General features: G+C 34.5%; 1 long non-coding RNA gene across 1 annotated transcript; it reads left to right on the forward strand.

Annotated features, from left to right (window-relative positions):
* The first annotated feature begins 5,912 nt into the window (after positions 1-5,912).
* Positions 5,913-6,776, forward strand: LOC121209871 (uncharacterized). The gene is made up of 2 exons (XR_005905022.1): positions 5,913-6,148; positions 6,422-6,776. It is a non-coding gene; the product is annotated as an uncharacterized lncRNA (long non-coding RNA).
* The last annotated feature ends 12,428 nt before the right edge of the window (positions 6,777-19,204 follow it).

Here is a 19,204-nt window from a genome sequence, read left to right on the forward strand (position 1 = left end):
ACGGCTACACGGAGATAAAAATCTCACGAAACCATAGGTACGGATGTATCCCGAAAGTGATCCACTATCCTGCACGGAGGTGAAAACCTCACGAAGGCGTAGCTTCTCACTCCCACTTAAGGGTGTGACCACAACAGTCATGCAAATGCAATGCGTATCAGAATATAGCAACACATGCAATAATACAAACACATATAATGCAAAGAGGATTATATTTTAAAATTTTTAATTTCCGACATTTAAGACAAGAGATAATCAATTACACGGCTTGACTATCTTATTAGTCCTATAACACCCCAAACTCGGCCCAGACGTTACGACCGAATCCGGTGTGTCACATTGAAGTGTTTTTCGAAAACCATGTTTTCATTGAAAACTCTTCTTGATGTTTAGAAACTTTTACCGTTTAAACTTGAATAAAACCTTAGCCTTATTTTTTTCCAAAACGTGATTCATTGTAATAATCAAAGCATTGTTAACAACCTTGTAAAATCTTATGGGAAACTTTGAAAACTTGTAAACCTTTGTAGTGGCAGAAACATGTTATTTTAAAAAAAAACAGTTAAGTATCGAAAAAATCAAACCTTCTTTGTCATGGCTTAAAGTGAATGGATACTACGCACCAGGTAGGATTCAAGAAAAGAGGAGGTGAGTCAATTAGACTGCTTAAGTACGTAGCTCTTCCATGATCCAATCCTAGACATGCACACATCCATTGCCACACTTTAAGCTTATTACTTGTCCACGAACAACAAATTAAGTTTAAGTCTATTTAAAATATTTATTTCCTTTGAAAACATTTACGTTGCGGAAGCTTTGTTCGGTTATTGTGATATTTTAAAAATAAGTAACTTTTATAAAACGTGCCCTAGAGCTAACCAATTTAATAACCCAAAATATTAAAAAATAATAAAAAGAGTGACCTTATTACAACTTTAACCAGAATAAAAATAATCAAAATAATAAATGCGAAACTTATTTTAAAGAAAACAGAAACTTAATCTTCCTGGCCACTCTGAATCCCGCCTAGCTTCAAGTCCACCAACTAGGGCTCACTTGCAATGATGGGAGAGAAAGGGGGGTGAGTTTGGAAAACTCAGTGTGTAAAGTATCCCAACCAGAGCCCAAATTAGTTCAAGCTTTACTGGGCCTAAGCCTTATTCAGAATTTAGTGTTAACTAGGCCTTAGCCCATATCAATATTAATCTGGGCCATAACCCCTTACAGTAACAGAGTATACTGGGCCCAGCCCATATCAGTATCAATCTGGGCTGTAGCCCTATTACAAGTCGAGATATATTGGGCCTTGCCCATATTAACACAGTTGGGCCCATTTCAATACAATTGGCCCATAACAGAACAATCTCATATGATTAATGCATGATAACATCATCCAACCCTGCACTTGCCTCCGTCCATCCCTACACTTCCTGTGGGGAATAAATCACCCACGCCATCCCTACACTTACAGTGTTAGCACCGATTGCGGCACTAACTATAATCCGCAGCAAAGCTGCTTATATCAGAATATGTGGCACAACCACCAGAACGGGTTCTTCCTCCATAACAAAACCCAACCCCATGCAACAGATATACATGTCATGGAATATAACAAACAGAACCAGAATATCATGCATTTCAGTCAAAATTAACCCTAGGGGTATAATGGTCATTTTGCACTTAGGGGTAAAATGGTAATTTTCATACTTAGGGGTAGTTCAATAAATTTTACTATTCTAGAGTTTACATACATATTCTAACCATTAACACATTAACAGAAGCACTTACCGAGCGTTTTTACCGAATTGGGCCCGTTGGCCCACTAACCCGTTTTCGGCCCATTAAGCCCAAATATACCGAAGTGCACGAAATTGCGCACTCTGCAATCATACTACTTGCGATTACCAAAATTAACAACCAAACCACCTCACGAGCGCTCGCACGCTCGCAAGTTCACAAATGCTGGCTTTTTGGCTTTTCGGCTTTTACCGATCTAGTCTATGAGTGGGTGTCATTTACACACCTGTTTTATGACGATTCATTGACGAGATCCATGCACGAACTACTTAAAATTATATTACTACCACGTTAATCTAACTACCGAAACGAACTACATATTAATCCCTTACCTTATTCGGCCAATAACACCTTAGGCACTAGCGATCCTACCTTTGCCGAAGTTAGCGACTAGGTTTAGATCCAGTTGTTCCACTTGTCCAAGCCCTTGATCAACAGCCTCTAGATCACACTATTATCAAAATAAAGTAATTATCACAACCCTTAGGGCTATAAACCCAAATCGACAGCCTCCCTAACCTTTAGGGGTTTCGACTTTTTCTAAAGTACGAAATAAAGACTAGGTTGGAAAGACTTACCACCAATTCCTTCAATCAACGATTCCCCTTAATTCCTACTCGATTCTGATGCAGTTCTAAGCCCTCAAATGATAACAAAAGTCGAGCCTTCAGTGATATTAAAATTTGGCTATGTCCCTATGGCTATGCGTTTTCGGCTTTTTGTAACAGTGAAGAAAAGATGAGGATTTTGTAATGGTTTTATTGACAGAAACTTGGGGTTTAGAGGGCTAGAGAATCGGTCAAGAATGATGAAGATAAGTAAAAAGATTTGGCTAGGAAAAATCGGCATAGGAGAAAATATAGGCTTTCGGGATTTCGGCTTTTTATGGGAAATGGTTATGAAGGTTTAGAAATGACTGATAAAAGATAGAGATGTACAAGATGATAGGAAGATTCCGCTATAGAGGAAAAAAGAAAAAGAAGAGGAGAAAGTAGATGGAGAGAAAAAGAAAAGAAAAGAAGAAGGAAAGAAATGGAAGAAGAGAAAATATCAAAACCCAAAGGAAATATTCTAAAATATCCCAAATATATACTGAAGAAAAAAAAACAATCAAAGGGAACAAAAATCAGCAATGACTAATTTACTCAAATCCAAGAGACTAGCCGAAAAAACTCCCCAACTAACACCCCATAGTTGGCTTAAATACTTACCCCACCTCTTTCCAATTTGAATTCCATTAAAATTCCTTCCTTAATTTTTGCCAAAATTTTAATTTGAATTACACCCAAATTCTTTCCCGTACAGTAACCTGCTTAATTCAAATTCCAATCAAGGTCTGGGTGTTTCGGTCCAGTTCAAATACCTTCCCCACGTGCAGCAAAAATCCAAACCTTGCGTGCGCAAACTGTAGCTCGGACCCCAGACCATCGTTCGCCTTGTGCTTACACCCGTGCTGCTGGCCACTGCACCAGGCTTCCTTCCTTACTAATATATGGTCACAATAAATTATAAACCTTACCTGCTTCAGTTCTGGCCCACTTTAAAAATAAAACAAAATTCACCCTCGTACCGAATCGAACCTGCACCCTCTCCTGTCCAGCACGCTGCTGCCACTGCGCCACAAGCGCTCTTTGTGTTAAATTATACCCGCAACTCATCTTAACCTTATTCTAGCTGCGATCTGCATATAAAAAAACACAAATTGCGCACGCCGCGCCTTGAACCCAGGCTCCTCCCACGCCCTCCTAGCACCCTTAGCCACTGGGCCAAATCCCTGCTTGTGCTAAAACTCAGCCCTATTTTATTAATGAAGCCTACTTCCCAGAAGAGGCCAAATTAAAACAATTTTTTTCCTAGAGTTTAAACACCAAAACAACAATACTTTTATAAATATATATTTTCTTTTTTATTTTTTTCTATCTAATAATAATAATTATAATAATAATAATTTTATAAATATATCTAATAATAAAAATTTCAAATATCAATAATATAGTAAATAATAATAATTTTCATAAAAAATTTCAAACATACATACAGTAATATTTTTTTAAGAACAATAATTTTATCTCATAATACTAATTATCCGTAATAATAAATATAGTAAAAATTTTCTAGTAGTAATTTAATTCAATTTTTTTTCTTAAACGATAATATTTAAAACTTCTTAATTATTCAAGTTTTCTTCTATCTGAATCCTAGACTCAAGGCCCAATTCTTTCTAGGCCCAATTTTTGAGGCGTTACAAGTCCCCAGTGGAGTCGCCAAGCTGTCGAAACCATTTTTTAATCGGGTTTTGGAAAATGGGAATCGACTTTAAGAAAACAAAAACGGGAGTCGCCACCAATCTTTTTAGGTGTGATTGGATCACCTTATAAAATGTTTTGTTTTAAAACATTAATTTTGGTCTACGAAAGTCGAGAAAACGGATTTGGGAGTCGGTTACGTACGAGGAAGGGTTAGCACCCTCGTAACGCCCAAAAATTGGTACCTAATTGATTATCACGTGTCTTTAATGTCGGAAATTTGAAAGTTTTAAGATGCAAACCTCTTTTAATTAGAATGTTTTAATTTTGAATATTAGAGTTCACTTGTATCAAATGAATCAAAATATTACGCCCAATAAGTTAGGAAGCAATATTTTTAAGACATTCGAAACTAAGCTAACCCTTTTTGAAAATCCTTATCTCAAAATGACAAAACGCCATATCCAGTAAGTTAGGACACAACATTTTGAAATTCCAAGACAGTTGCTCGTATTTTGAAAACCTTAAAACTTAGAAGGGTGCTTGACTATTTGAACTCAACGAGAAAAGTTGCAACCCAGTAAGTTAGGGCACTACCTTTTTCGAAGTGTCCAAATACCAAGCATTGCCCTTTTATTTTTGAAGTCTTTTGAATCTCGTTTTTAATTAATGCATAAGGAATCATATATATACATTATAACATATAGCATATTACAATAATAGGTAGCTAAAACATGTATTTAAATAATATGATAGCAATAATCTAAAGATCCTATGCTAGATACATACATAAATATAGCAAATCTTAGTTACATAACAACATACATATTAAGATATACATAGCATATATTGAAGAGAAATAAGCAAAATATACGAACACTCAAAGTAATAATTAATTTAAAAACAATGCATGATATATAATTAGACGTATAAATATATACAAAACAAATGTGATAATATATATAAAAAAATAATAATAACATATATATCAAACAAACAACACTTAATAATTTTATGTAGCTAGCTTTTAATATATAAATAATATAAAATATAACACTATATAAAATAATGTAATGATAAATGAATTTTAAATATTTAATAGTATATAAAAAAATGTTTAGTAGTAATTTATGCAATTTTTAAAACTATACATGATGATATATATATAAGAGACAAATGTACGATAAGATATAAAATAAAATAATATAATGTATAAAATTTTATAGGAAACATATAATAATATAATAACATAAATTTTTTTTATTATTTATCTATTATCAAAAAAATATATTTAATTAATAAAATATTAATAATACATCTACTATATAAAACAAAATAATATCATAGAACATAATAAAATTTAATTACATATAATTTAAAAATAAATGATAATAAATATAATATGATGGATAACATAAAAATAAAATATATATATCATTTTATATAACTAATATTTACAAAAATAAAATAATATATAAAGTATTTAAAATAAATTAAAAATATGTAAAAGGATTAAAATTTTAAAAAATGAAAACTTTGGGCTAATTAAAAGAATATAAAAAGAATTTGAGCCAATTAGGAAAACGCATAAAAATCGAGGGACTCACTGGGCAATTGGCCTTAATTCCAAAACGCCGTCGTACCTCAGAGTATAGTTCAAAAGCCATTAGGACTAAATTGAAATAACTATAAAATATTAAGGCCGAATTAAAAATAAAATAAAATGAAATTACAGAATTTAATAAATTGGGGGAATCAATTGAGCAACTCACCCACTTATCAAAAACACGCGGATCCTCCCCGGGTCATCGGGTCAACGTGCGGATCCTAAGCCTTGAAACGACACCATTTTATGTTTATTGAATTAAACCAAAACGGCACCGTTTCATCAAGACTATATAAGCCAGATTTTAGTTTTAAAATCATTTTGCACTCTGTTTTAGAAAAAAAGAAAAGAATCCTCTGAACGAGGACTTGGGGTTAGTTGTTGGAGGGCTATCGTGCCTCCGTCCGGAGTTTGCACGCACTCACGCGCCCCCTTCTTGGCCTCCACGTACGGTGGTTGGAAACTGGAAAGTTTCCTTTTTCCGACACGAATCAAAATGGTACGCTTCCCTTTTCCTTTTCATTATTTGCAATATATACATGTACATATATTTAAAGCATCCACCTTTATGTATTTCGATCGACTGCTGGTTTCTTTAGTATAAGAACGATTTTGTTTTTATTGAATCTCTCTGTTCTTGCCAAAAAAACCTTTATTACAGATTAAAAGAAATGGGTTTTTATAACCCTCAATTACATTTTAGGGAAAGAATCTGTTGATTTCTTTCCATGTTTATTTCCTTTGCTGTTGTGGTTCTTCTTCTCTTTTGCAGGTACCATTGAGGATTTCATGGCGAGAAAACGTTGATCCGTGCATCGATCACGGCGCGCCATGGGGCCTGGAATCACGGCACCGATGGTGGTGACGATTAGCGTGCCTGTGATACAAGCTCTGGAACCTTCCGTTTGCGGCGCCTAGGGTTCCAGAAACCCTAGGTTTTCCTTCTCCTGTTTACCAAATTGGGCCATTTGGGCCATACCTGGTTGGGTGTAAACGGGCTAGTATTTGGTTGGGCTAAAATGTAATTTTGGGCGTGTGTGTAACGGGTTTGAGGTTTTAAGTATTTGGGCCACTAACATTTGGGTTTTTGTAAACTGGACTGAAATAAATAAACTTTTATTTATTTATTTTTATTTGTTTATCCTACGGGCCCGGGCAAATTTGGGCTACTACAATACTTATCTAACATTTCCAGCTAAAAATCTGATTAAAATTTGAAGAGAAAACTCGTCAATTCTCTAGTCTAGGTCACGGCATGCAAGAATGGAGAAAGAAAAACTTTCTTTCCCTTGAACATATGGTGGAAGAAGAAGATTATGAAACTTCCTTTTATATATATATATATATATAAACTTAATTAATTAATAGTAACTTAAAATCCAATGGTTGTGGTTTAACATGATAATTGATAATTGTACTAAATGGTAGTGATCATGCATGTCCACTAACAATATTGTATAATTATTCTATTAATCTTAAGTCCTTGGTGAATTTGTAAATTAAGTCATTAATTTTTCCTTAATCCAATCTCATAAATTTAACCATTTTGCGTCCTATACTATTTTCACCAGTTATTCGATTAAATCATTTTATATTTTCTAATTGCTGATTCCTTAATCAACTCATGAACTTTTCGATTTAGTATTCAGATTATCTCTATTTAAGAAAATTTGTACTTCAAATCGAATTTTTCGACATAAAAAAAAATAGCTCGTTATAAAATGAATATTATATCTATCTATTAGTGATCATCTTTTTCATCATAGAAAATACAACAGTTACCATGAAATAAAATATGATTATATTGGGTTAACGATTTTAACCTAAAGAAATTCAAGATATCTTGTAAGGGTAACACACTTATGATAAGGTCATTGAACAAATATAATTATAAATTGCTTTCATAATTCTAAGTGGTGGAGTAAGATTTTTTTTTTGGGGAGCCAAAATTAAATTGTATATTTTTATGATAGTAAAAATGTAATTTTATCATTTTAGTAGTCTATATAATTATAATTTTTAAAGTGCTAAATCAAATTTTATTATTTTTGGGGCCAATACAATTTTACCATGACCAATTTAAATTTTTATAAATTATAAAAGGCCTAAATTGAAAATTTACCATGGCCCCCTAGGTCTCTTAGTGGCTCCACCATTAGTAATACTATATAATAGGAAGTGTTCTATCATGGTACTTTTAATAGAATGACTTCAAGACTAAAAATGTTGTAACTGATGGAAGATCAGTAGAAACTTAATTATAAATGATTTAAACCCTAATTATATATGTCCAATTGGTCCCTTCGTTAACTCAACACAACCCTTAACAAACTGCAATTTGAACTGCTGCTAATGAATGAATGAAAATGACAGAAGAGAAATAAATTGCTTGAATTACTATGCACAATAAATGTATTTTTTTCCTAATGGAACAAGAGAAAACTTTGAAAATAATTTAGTTTATTTGAATTATTCTTTGATTTATTATAATTAAATAAGTGAGTCTATTTTAAAGTAGGAGAACACATATAATTATACCAAATACAAATAAATGCTCAAGAAGACCACTTGGACATGGGGTGGACGGCACATCGAGTATTCCTAGTGTGTGTGCCGCCCACTATCTCAAAAGGGTATTTGCGTTTTTTATTAAAATATTATTTTTTTTCTAATTAACTCTGTGTTATTTTTCCTATAGATAGAAACAACAGGTTAAGCCAAAATATACACATCATTTAGTGTAGTTACTCTATTAAAATTTAGTGATTTATTTTTTCAAAATAAGATCTATTTTCGTGAGAACTAGAGTTATTGATTTTGGTTTCACTTTACTCATAGAGACAATTAACTTTACTTATCGGAAAGTTAACATTTTCATTGTGTGATCAGTTCAGGATTAAAACCCTACTCTTTTAACAACCGAAGGTTCGAGAATAGCAAAAACAAATTGTTTTGATTGAAAGCTAAGAATTGACAAATCTCACTAAGAAAATAACATAAATACTAAATTTGATAAAATTTATTGTCATAGATAACATAACAAAGACTTGATTTTATAAAAAAAAAATTTAAAATTTCACTGTACAAATAAAACCATTTTTGAAATCGATTTTTCTAATTGCCGAATGAATTTCTTTTACGCTACCTTTGAACGGCGCACACAAAAAGAAAAAAAGAAAACCTCAGATAAGTAAATCATATAAGTAACCATTAAAAGAACAATCAACATTTTGATTTCTTACATATGAAAATTTGCGTATTTCAAATATTTTTAATAAACAAGTTTAAATTAAATAATTGGAAAAATATTGGGAGACATAAGTATTCAATTAAATTCTTACTTAGAATAAATGTTAAGTAGCACATAGCACAATTCAACAGTAATCTTTGGTGTGCAATAAATGTGATTTAGTCAACCAAATATTAAATATGCAAAACACAACAATAGTAATACTTTTTTTTTTCATTCGAAGTAGTTTAAACAATACAACAATAAACAATATGAGGTTTTATATACTTTATGATGCGGATTATATATTGTAGCGATGTAAAAATTTTAGTTTGGTCGCTAAATGTGGCGATTTATTGAAAACTTGAAAATCGAGGTTCGATTTTTATAACAAAAAGGAGTCACCACCAACCTTTTTTCCAGGTGTGATCAGACACCTAATAAATCATCTTTTTTGAAAAGAAAATTTATTCTTGAATAAAAATGAAGGCCAAATTTGGGTCTATGCGAAAATCCAGAGAAAAAAATAGGGTTCAGGAGTCGGTTACGCACGAGGAAGGTATTAGCACCCTCGCGACGCCTAAAATTGGTATCTCGTTAAATGTGTATTGTCTTAATTTTCAAAAATGCGAAGTCAATGTAACATTTAATCGAGATCCGATCAAAACACGAGGATCTTTAAAATTTCGATTTCTTTTGAGAAGGACGTTCCGTTTTTAACACAAGCCGATTGATATTCACCCATCATAGCGATGAAATTGACAACTTAATGTTAAATCGGTGCGTTGCCTTATTTATAAAAAAAAATGAATGAAAATATAAAAAAGCTAATATCGATGTAATGAAAATATTCTAAATAAAAAATAACATCGATGTTGAAATAAAATGTGAACTAATATGCTAAGTTCGGAACAGACAAATAACAAAAAGTTAAGAATATACGAATCAAATAATATATAAAACATTAACAATATATATGTGATAATAATAGTTATAACAACAATAGTAACACATATGGGTTACAATATCTACGTAATTATAGGAATAACAGGTATATACATAATAACACTAAAAATATATACATAATATATTAGAAATACTAATAACAAAAAAATATATTAATAATACCATATAAATATATACATATGTATTAAAAATAAACATGTAATAATCTTAAAAGTATATACATAATAATAAAATAAGAAAATGATACATTTATAATAAGTACATAAATATATCTATACATATATGTAAATAATAACAATAATATTAAAAGTAAGTAATAATAGTGAAAATAATAAGTATAATATGATATTAAGAGTATACATATAAAAATATAATATTGAGAGTATATATACATATGATAAAACGCTTACTAATATTAATAATAATAATAAGGATAATATAAAAATATATATATATATATATATATGAAATAGTATAAAAATGTATAACTAATGATATTAAAATATATACATAATAATAGTATTAAAAGAAATATATATAAGATAATATAAGAAAAATATGATATAGTATTCGAAACATATATACATATGATATACAATATTAAAAGACATTTATACATAATATATACAAAAATGTATACATAATATAGTATTAAAATATTTACATAGCATTTACATATTAGAAATAATAATGTTAAAAGTACCTATTAATAATATTATATAAATATAATAATAAATAATAATAATATAATAATAACAATAATAGTAAAAATACAAAAGAAAGTATGACATAATAATAAGGTAAGGAAAGTAAATAATAATATATTAAATATAATAGAGATAATAGTAAATATAATAATGTTAAAAAAATACCATATAAAGAGTATATATATACATATATAATAAAAATATACACTAATATTTATAATAATAATAGTAAATATAATAATAATAATAATAATAATATTAAGTATAGTATAAATAATATGTACATAACAATAATAATAATAATAAGTAACAATAATATAATAATAATATAGCAAAATTAATATTACAAATACTATTTAAGAACAAAAAAAAAAGACGGAATTGAGACCAAAGCAGAATTCTTGGGGTGAAATTAGAAATAAAATAGGAAATCGAGCCAAATTGCAACGCGGGCATGACCTAGAGGGACCAAAAGTGCAATAAACTCCTTCAGCCAAAACGCGCAGCAGCGTGGGTGACTCAATTGAAAAGTGTAACAAATTTCAAGGTCGAATTAAAAATCAAAATAAACTTGATTGAAAATACATGAAAAAGCGGAAGGGCTAAATACGCAAATAGCCCTTCCGTTTAAAAAAACACGCGGATCCTCTTCCCAGGTGGGTCAGGTCACGGGTTCCCTCCCCAAAACGACGTTGTTTTGCATCTGGGGAGGGTACCCAAAACGCTGCCGTTTCGGTCCAATTATAAAGCCCAAAAAATTTTCAAACAGCTCATTTCATTGCTGTTTCAGAAAAAAAAGGGAGAATTCTCTCTTTCTCTCTGGGTAACCCCAGATTCCGGCCAGGAGGGCCACCGCACACCACCGCCGTCGCCGTCGTCGGCCACCGTCCACGGTGGCCGGAAAAGGTAGAACTTTTATTTTTTTAGTTTAATAATATAATATATATGTATATAGATATATGTTAGAATATAAAAGAAAGAAGAAAAAGAAAAACAAAACAGAAAAAAACAGATTCAGTAAAAGAAAAAATTTTAATCACCTTTTTTTTGGTTTCGATCTTGATTCGAACGATCTATGGTACTGATCTATTGTTTTTTTTTAAAACTAATGTATGTATTATATTTTTGCTTGAACTGCCGAAAAAGAAAAAAGATTTTAGACTTGGCTTTTTATAACCATTTACAATGTCCTAACCTATTGCTTGCGTGTTTGCTTGATTGTGTAGGTCAGTTAATGATAGGTGGAGGTGACTGTGGGGCAGGTGGCGCCAAGGGATGGTGTTGCAGTGAGTAGGTTGTGGCAGAGGCAAGTGGGGAGAGGCTAGGGTTTGTGATAGCTTTTTTTTTGAATTTGGTTTAGGGTTTCAATTGGGTTTGGGCTAGTGTTGGGTTTTAGTGTGTTTATTGGGCTGTGGTCTATTTAGTTTGGTTGGGTATTGGGTAGTGGTTAGGTGGGCTAAAATTTTGGGCTTCGGGTTTGATGTAAATAAGTTTTGGAGTTTAGTGTAAATGGGTCATGGGGCAAAATTGGGCTATAACAACTGCCCCTCTTTACTCATTGTTGTATAGCGAGAACAGAGTTGTTGTCGTGTAACGAAAATAGAGTAAAGACTTTTAAAAAAGGCCAATTTTGCCCGGCCTCATCGAGCTTTGACCTCCTTGGCTCTTTTCTTCTTCAGGTAGTCTCTTTCCAGTCTACCGCATCTTGTAGCTTTAGTTCAATCCACTACATCTTCTGATATACGCCTTGTAGCTTCAATCTACTCCAATGTAAGTTCAAGGATATGAAATTTGTGGCTTCGATCTGCTTCACTGTAACTTCAGAAAGATGAGATCTACAACTTCAATCTGCTCTTCTATCGCTTCAGTGAGATAAGGTTTGTGGTTTTTTCTTCTGCGACCTCAGAAAGGCAAGATCTGTAATCCTCGATCAGTTCAACTGCAACTTCAGGGAGACAAAATCTGGTGTCTTCAATCAGCTCCAATCTTTATTCTTTACTCGGCATGTGATCCTGAGCTCAACTCATTTCTCGCAATATGAATTGACTCTTTAAAAATAGACATTAAAAATAGAAATTGAAGATAGCTCAGCATGTGAGCCAAGGCTCAACTCACCTCTCGCAATATGAGTTGGTTTTTGAAACTTAATTTGAAAAGTAGATTTTGAAAATACCTCGACATGTGACCCAAGGCTCAACTCAACTCTCGCAATATGAGTTGATTTTTGAAATATATGAATTGAAAAAAACAGAAATTGAAAATACCTCAACGTGTCCTGAGGCTCAACTCACCTCTTGCAATATGAGTTGATTTCTTGAAAAGCAGAAATTGAAAAGCAGAAATTGAAAATACCTCAACGTGCCCTGAGGCTCAACTCACCTCTCGCAATATGAGTTGATTTTTTAAAAATATAAATTGAAAAACAGAAATTGAAAATACCTCAGCGTGTCCTGAGGCTCAACTCACCTCTTGCAATATGAGTTGATTTTTTTGATGAACAAAAATTAATATTACCTCAACGTGTCCTGAGGCTCAATTCACCTCTCGCAATATGAGTTGATTTTTTGAAAGGCAGAAATTGAAAAACAGAAATTGAAAATACCTCAGCAAGTGAAACGAGGCTCAACTCACCTCTCGCAATATGAGTCGATTTTTGAAAAATAGAAATTAAAATCACCTCAGCGTGTGCTGAGGCTCAACTCACCTCTCGCAATATGAGTTGATTTTTTGAAAGATAGAAATTGAAAAACAGAAATTGAAAATACCTCAGCATGTGAAACGAGGCTTAACTCACCTCTCGCAATATGAGTTGATTTTTTTGATGATAAATTGAGAATACCTCAATGTGACTTGAGGCTCAACTCACCTCTCGCAATATGAGTTGATTTTTGAAACATAAATTAAAAAAAAATTGAAAATACCTCAGTGTGCCCTGAGGCTCAACTCACCTTTCGCAATATGAGTCGATTTTTGAAAAACAGAAATTAAAAATACCTCAGCGTGTCTTGAGGCTCAACTCACATCTTGCAATATGAGTTGATTTTTGAAAACAGAAATAAAAACATCAGAATACCAAAACATGTCATCTGGTGGACCTCAGGTGTCTTTTCCTTTGACTTAGTACAGCTATCATCACATCCTCTTGCTCTACTGGAGTACCTGTATATGTCATGCATGATGTCATCATGATATGCACATGTTTGGCCTTAAATACCTTTATGCCTACATGATTATGCTATGCGCCTTAGGTATGTTTGTCGTATGTTCTTTTTCGTCACAATTTTTGTGGGGATCTGCATTCATTACTTCAACTCTTGACTTTCTCTTTAGGTCCATGTACCTGTCCTCAAGTTTCACGAGTAATCAACGTTTCTCAAATATCACTCTTTTGCCCCTGGTTGAACTTTGTCCTTACTTTGAGACTCTTGTACTTATCAAATTCTTATCCAGGCAATGCTCAACATTTCTTTTGTCTAGAGTATGTCATTTCACTATTCATTATTTAAATAAACCATACAATGAGACATATGAAAATGGTCAGGTAGGTACGAAAAGGATACCTCTATTTATTTATTTCAAAGGTAGCAAACAAAGAAAGTTAAGCAAGGATAGTAAAAAGTATTATAAAGAGAAGGGGGATCGCATTCAACGGATATAAATGCTCTAGATATTCAACACATGAACTCTTCCATGTTTCTTAATCAAGAATCTTTTCGAGTGTGGCTTCTTGTGCAGAAGATTTCGAGCTTTTAGAAATACTTCAAATACTGTAGTCTCGCTGTTTGACCCACCGTTCAACCGCATTGCTCTTTAGGCCCGGGTTTGCTTCATTAGAATGCCCTTTCGGTTTTCATCCTAATCTTCTGTGTTAATCAAGATGCCCTTTTCAGGTTTTCACCTTGATCCTTTTTATTATCAAGACGCCCTTTTCGGGTTTTCACCTTGATTCCCATTTTTTTAGGCATAATATTTCTTCACAGCATCTGAATTCACTGGATTAGGTAACTCCTTCCCATCCATCTCAGTGAGAATCAAGGCTCCACCCGAGAATGCCTTTTTTACAACGTATGATCCTTCCCAATTTGGTGCCCATTTTCCTCGGAAGTCTTTTTGTATTGGAGAATCTTTCTCAGCACGAGTTCTCCTTCGTGGAATTCTCTTGGCCTACTTTCTTGTCATGGGCCGCGATCATTCTCTTCTGGTACATCTGTCCGTGAAAAATTTCCTTTAGACGTTTTTCCTTGATGAGGTTTAACTGGTCATGTCGAGCTCGAACCTATTCTGCTTCCTCTAATTTCGACTCCATTAAGACTCGTAGAGAATGGATCTGAACTTCGATGGGTAACACAGCTTCCATTCCATAGACCTGAGAGAAAGGAGTTGCTCCCGTAGATGTCCGCACAGATGTGCGATATGCATACAAAGCAAATGATAGCTTCTCGTGCCAGTCTTTATATGTCTCGGTCATTTTCCCAATAATCTTCTTAATATTCTTGTTGGCTGCTTCAACATCTCTGTTCATTTTTGGGCGATAGAGCGATGAGTTATGATGCTTTATTTGAAATTGCTCACACACTTCTTTCATTATCTTGTTGTTCAGATTCAAGGCGTTATCTGAAACGATTCTTTCAGGAAAACCATATCGACAAATGATTTCCTTTTTCAAAAACTTGCAAACTGTAGTCTTCGTCACGTTGGCAAATGAAGCGGCTTCTATCCATTTTGTGAAGTAATCAATGACCACAAAAATGAATCGATGTCTATTAGAAGCTTTTGGGGAAATTGGCCCTATAACATCCATGCCCCACATAGAAAAAGGCCATAGAGAAGTCATGACATGAAGGGGTGAAGGGGCTACATGAATCTTCTCGCCATAAATTTGACATTTGTGGCATTTTCTTGCATAACTAATGCAATCACTTTCCATCGTCAGCCAGTAATAACCAAGTCTCATAATCTTCTTGGCCATAGTGAAACCATTGGCATGTGTCCCGTAAATTCCCTCATGGACATCTTCAAGTATTTTCCTGGCTTCAACAGTATCTACGCATCTCAAGAGCATTTGATCTTTTCCTTTTTTGCACAGAATGTCCCCATCAAGAACAAATCCTACTGCCATTCTTCTGATTGTTCTTTTGTCGTTCTCATTTGCTTGTTCGGGATACCTTTGATTCTTGACATATTCTAAGATATCATGGAACCATGGCCGTCCATCTGGCTCTTTTTCAATGCTGAAACAATGTGCAGGGACTTCATATATGCTCATTTGAAGAGACATTATTTCTGCTTCTCTGTTCGCTTTGAACATTGAAGCCAAAGTGGCCAGGGCGTCAGCCAATTGGTTTTCTTCTCGTGGGAAGTAACTAAAAGTTATTTCTTTGAATTCTTTGATTAGTCCTGCCACTAGATCGCTGTATATGACTAATTTCGAATATCTCACTTCCCATTCTCCACGAATTTAGTATATCACCAACACTGAGTCCCCGTACACCTCTAAGATTTTGACGTTTCGTTCAATAGCTGCACGAAGTCCCATGATACAGGCCTCATATTCTGCTATATTATTGGTACAGAAGAAATTCAGCCTGGCAGTGAATGGATAATGATTCCCTTCCGGTGATACTAAGACTGCTCCAATCCCATGCCCTAATGTATTTGATGCACTATCAAAGCTCATCTTCCATGATTTCTCTTTTGATGACTCGCACTCTTTTTCTGTAATGCACATCAAATCTTCATCTGGGAAATCGAATCTTAATGGCTCGTATTCCTCTGTTGTTCGAGTGGCTAAGAAATCAGCTATTGCACTCCCTTTTATTGACTTTTGGCTCACATAGACGATGTCGTATTCTGATAGTAGGATCTGCCATCGTGCCATTCTTTCTAAGAGTGCAGGTGATTCTATCATGTACTTTATTGGGTCCAGCTTTGAAATTAACCATGTCGTATGATACAACATATATTGCCTGAGCCTCCGAACTACCCAAACCAAAGTGCAACAGAACTTTTCGATTGATGAGTACTTTGCCTCATACTCTGTGAAATTTTTGTTGTGATAGTAAATCGCCCTTTCTCTTTTCCCTGACTCATCATGTTGCCCCAGTACGCAACCCATTGAATCCTCGAACATAGTCAGATACAATATTAACGGTCTTTCTGGAGTTGGCGGTACTAGCACCGGAGGACTAGACAGATACTGTTTTATCTTGTCAAAAGCCACTTGGCACTCTTCGTTCCATTCTCCCAGATTATGTTTTCGAAGGAGTCAAAAAATTGGGTCACACTGATTGGTAAGTTGAGCGATGAATCGGGCGATGTAGTTTAACCTCCCTAAAAATCCTCTGACTTCCTTTTGCGTGCGCGAAGGTGGTAACTCTTGAATGGCTTTTATTTTATCTAGATCAACCTCGATACCTCTTTCACTGACAATGAAGCCTAGCAACTTTCCCGAGGTATCCCCAAACGTACATTTGGCTGGATTAAGCTTTAGCTGAAACTTTCTCAGCCTTCTGAATAACTTCTTGAGGTTCACTACATGCTCTTCTTCCCTTCGGGATTTAGCAATCATATCGTCGATGTAGACTCTATTTCTTTATGCATCATGTCATGGAATAACGTCACCATAGCCCTCTGATATGTTGCCCCAGCATTCTTTAACCCAAATGGCATCACCTTGTAGCAGAACATTCCCCACATCGTTATGAATGTAGTTTTCTCCATATCTTTTGGGGCCATTTTGATATGATTGTACCCCGAGAATCCGTCTATGAAGGAAAATAACGAATTTTTTGCCGTGTTATCCACCAATGTATCAATGTGCGGTAAGGGGAAATTATCTTTAGGACTTGCTTAATTCAGGTCACGATAATCCACACACATTCGTACTTTGCCGTCCCTTTTTGGTACCGGGACGATGTTAGCCACCCATTCAAGATATTTGAAAGCTTGTAAGAAACCCGCATTGAATTACTTCTTGACCTCTTCTTTTATCTTCAACAGCAATTCAGGTCTCATCCATCTTAGCTTTTGCTGAATGGGTTTGCATTCTGGTTTTAATGGGAGTTTATGGACCACTATATCCTCATCCAATCCTGGCATGTCTTGATACGACCATGTGAATACGTCTTTATACTCACGGAGCAAAGCAATCAAGTTATGCCTGGTGTTCTCTGAGATGGAGGTCCCAATCTTCACTTCTTGCCTCTTTTATTCGGTTCCCAAGTTTCTTGTTTCAACGGATTCCTGATAAGACAAAATCTGTTCGTCCTCTAATTCCACCATTCTTAACAAGTCAGGTGACGAGACATAGTCTTTAGCACTTTTCTTGGCTTCAAATTCTCCTAAACAAATAGCCCTCTCAAAATCGATTTCAAGATCCGTAACGGGTTTATTCATGTCGTTGATATCTGAGTACCTGAAAGTTGAATGGAAAAGGAAACTATAGAGGGGCATCGAAATATTGGAAGCAACAAGCAAAATGTTATGGTGCGGTATGAGGTAAATGTAAGGATGGATTGTGAAATAGGAGAATAATTGTGAAATTAATGAGAATGCAAAAGATCATGACAAAATGCTTCTTCATTGATATTCATTTGAATGATAAAGAGCGAATGCAAGCTCTTACAAAAGAATTCTATTATATCTAAGGACACAATAGAGGGTTAACGTTTGAGCATTACTCTGAAGACTTCTGAGATTTCTGTCGGGGCGACAGAGCAATCCCTTCTTAACCAGTACCTCCCAGATTTTCTGCAGAGGCATCCTTATTTCTGAAACACATCTTTTGACTTGCCATTCATCTTTTTTCCCCACAACGCTCACATTTCCTTCGGTATGGTTAGGGAATGGGTTACCGGTCGTATTGCCGGTACCATCAAATCACAGAATGCCGGCATCGATGAGTTATTGTACTCTCTTTTTGAAGGCAAGGTAATTCTCTGTAGAGTGCCCTTGGTTCCCAGCATGGTATGCACAACTAGCGTTTGGATCGTACCATTTCGGGTATGGAGGCTTCAAGGGTGTCATATAATGCGGGGATATCAATTGCTTCTCCAAAAGTTTTGGGTACAGTTCCTCATATGACACAGGAATAGGGGTAAATTGTGGTCTCTCAGAATTGGGTCTTGCTGGCCTCTGCTCGTTTTTGGGTTGGCCTTGGGCAGGCATTGTATTTTGTGGGAATGTGGAGGTTGGTCTCGAGTTACTTGTGGCATAAACGGGGTAAGAAGAGTAAGGAGGTGGTGTTTGGTAATAAGGGGTTTGAGGAGGATAATAGAAATTTGAAGGTGGATAATTTCGAGGTCGGGGTTGGTTTGGATACGGATTAGGGGTATAACAACTTCCCATTCCCACCATGTGGGCTTCTGGTTCTTTCTTCTTCATGGGCACTACCCTTCTTGACCTTTCTTGACCTTCTATTCTACCGCTTTTGACGGTATTCTCTATAAGCTCACCGGATATTACAATATCTGCAAAGTCTTTCGTGGCACTTCCCACTAGTTTGTCATAAAACGACGCCTTTAAGGTGTTGATAAAGAGGATGGTTATCTTCGTTTTTGTTAGCGGGGGTTCCACTTGGGCCGAGACATCCCTCCATCTCTGCGCATACTGTCTAAAAGTTTCTGACGTTTTTTTCTCCATCATTTGCAAAGTC

This window comes from Gossypium hirsutum, chromosome A11, assembly GCF_007990345.1.
Source record: "Gossypium hirsutum isolate 1008001.06 chromosome A11, Gossypium_hirsutum_v2.1, whole genome shotgun sequence".
NCBI lineage: Eukaryota > Viridiplantae > Streptophyta > Magnoliopsida > Malvales > Malvaceae > Gossypium > Gossypium hirsutum.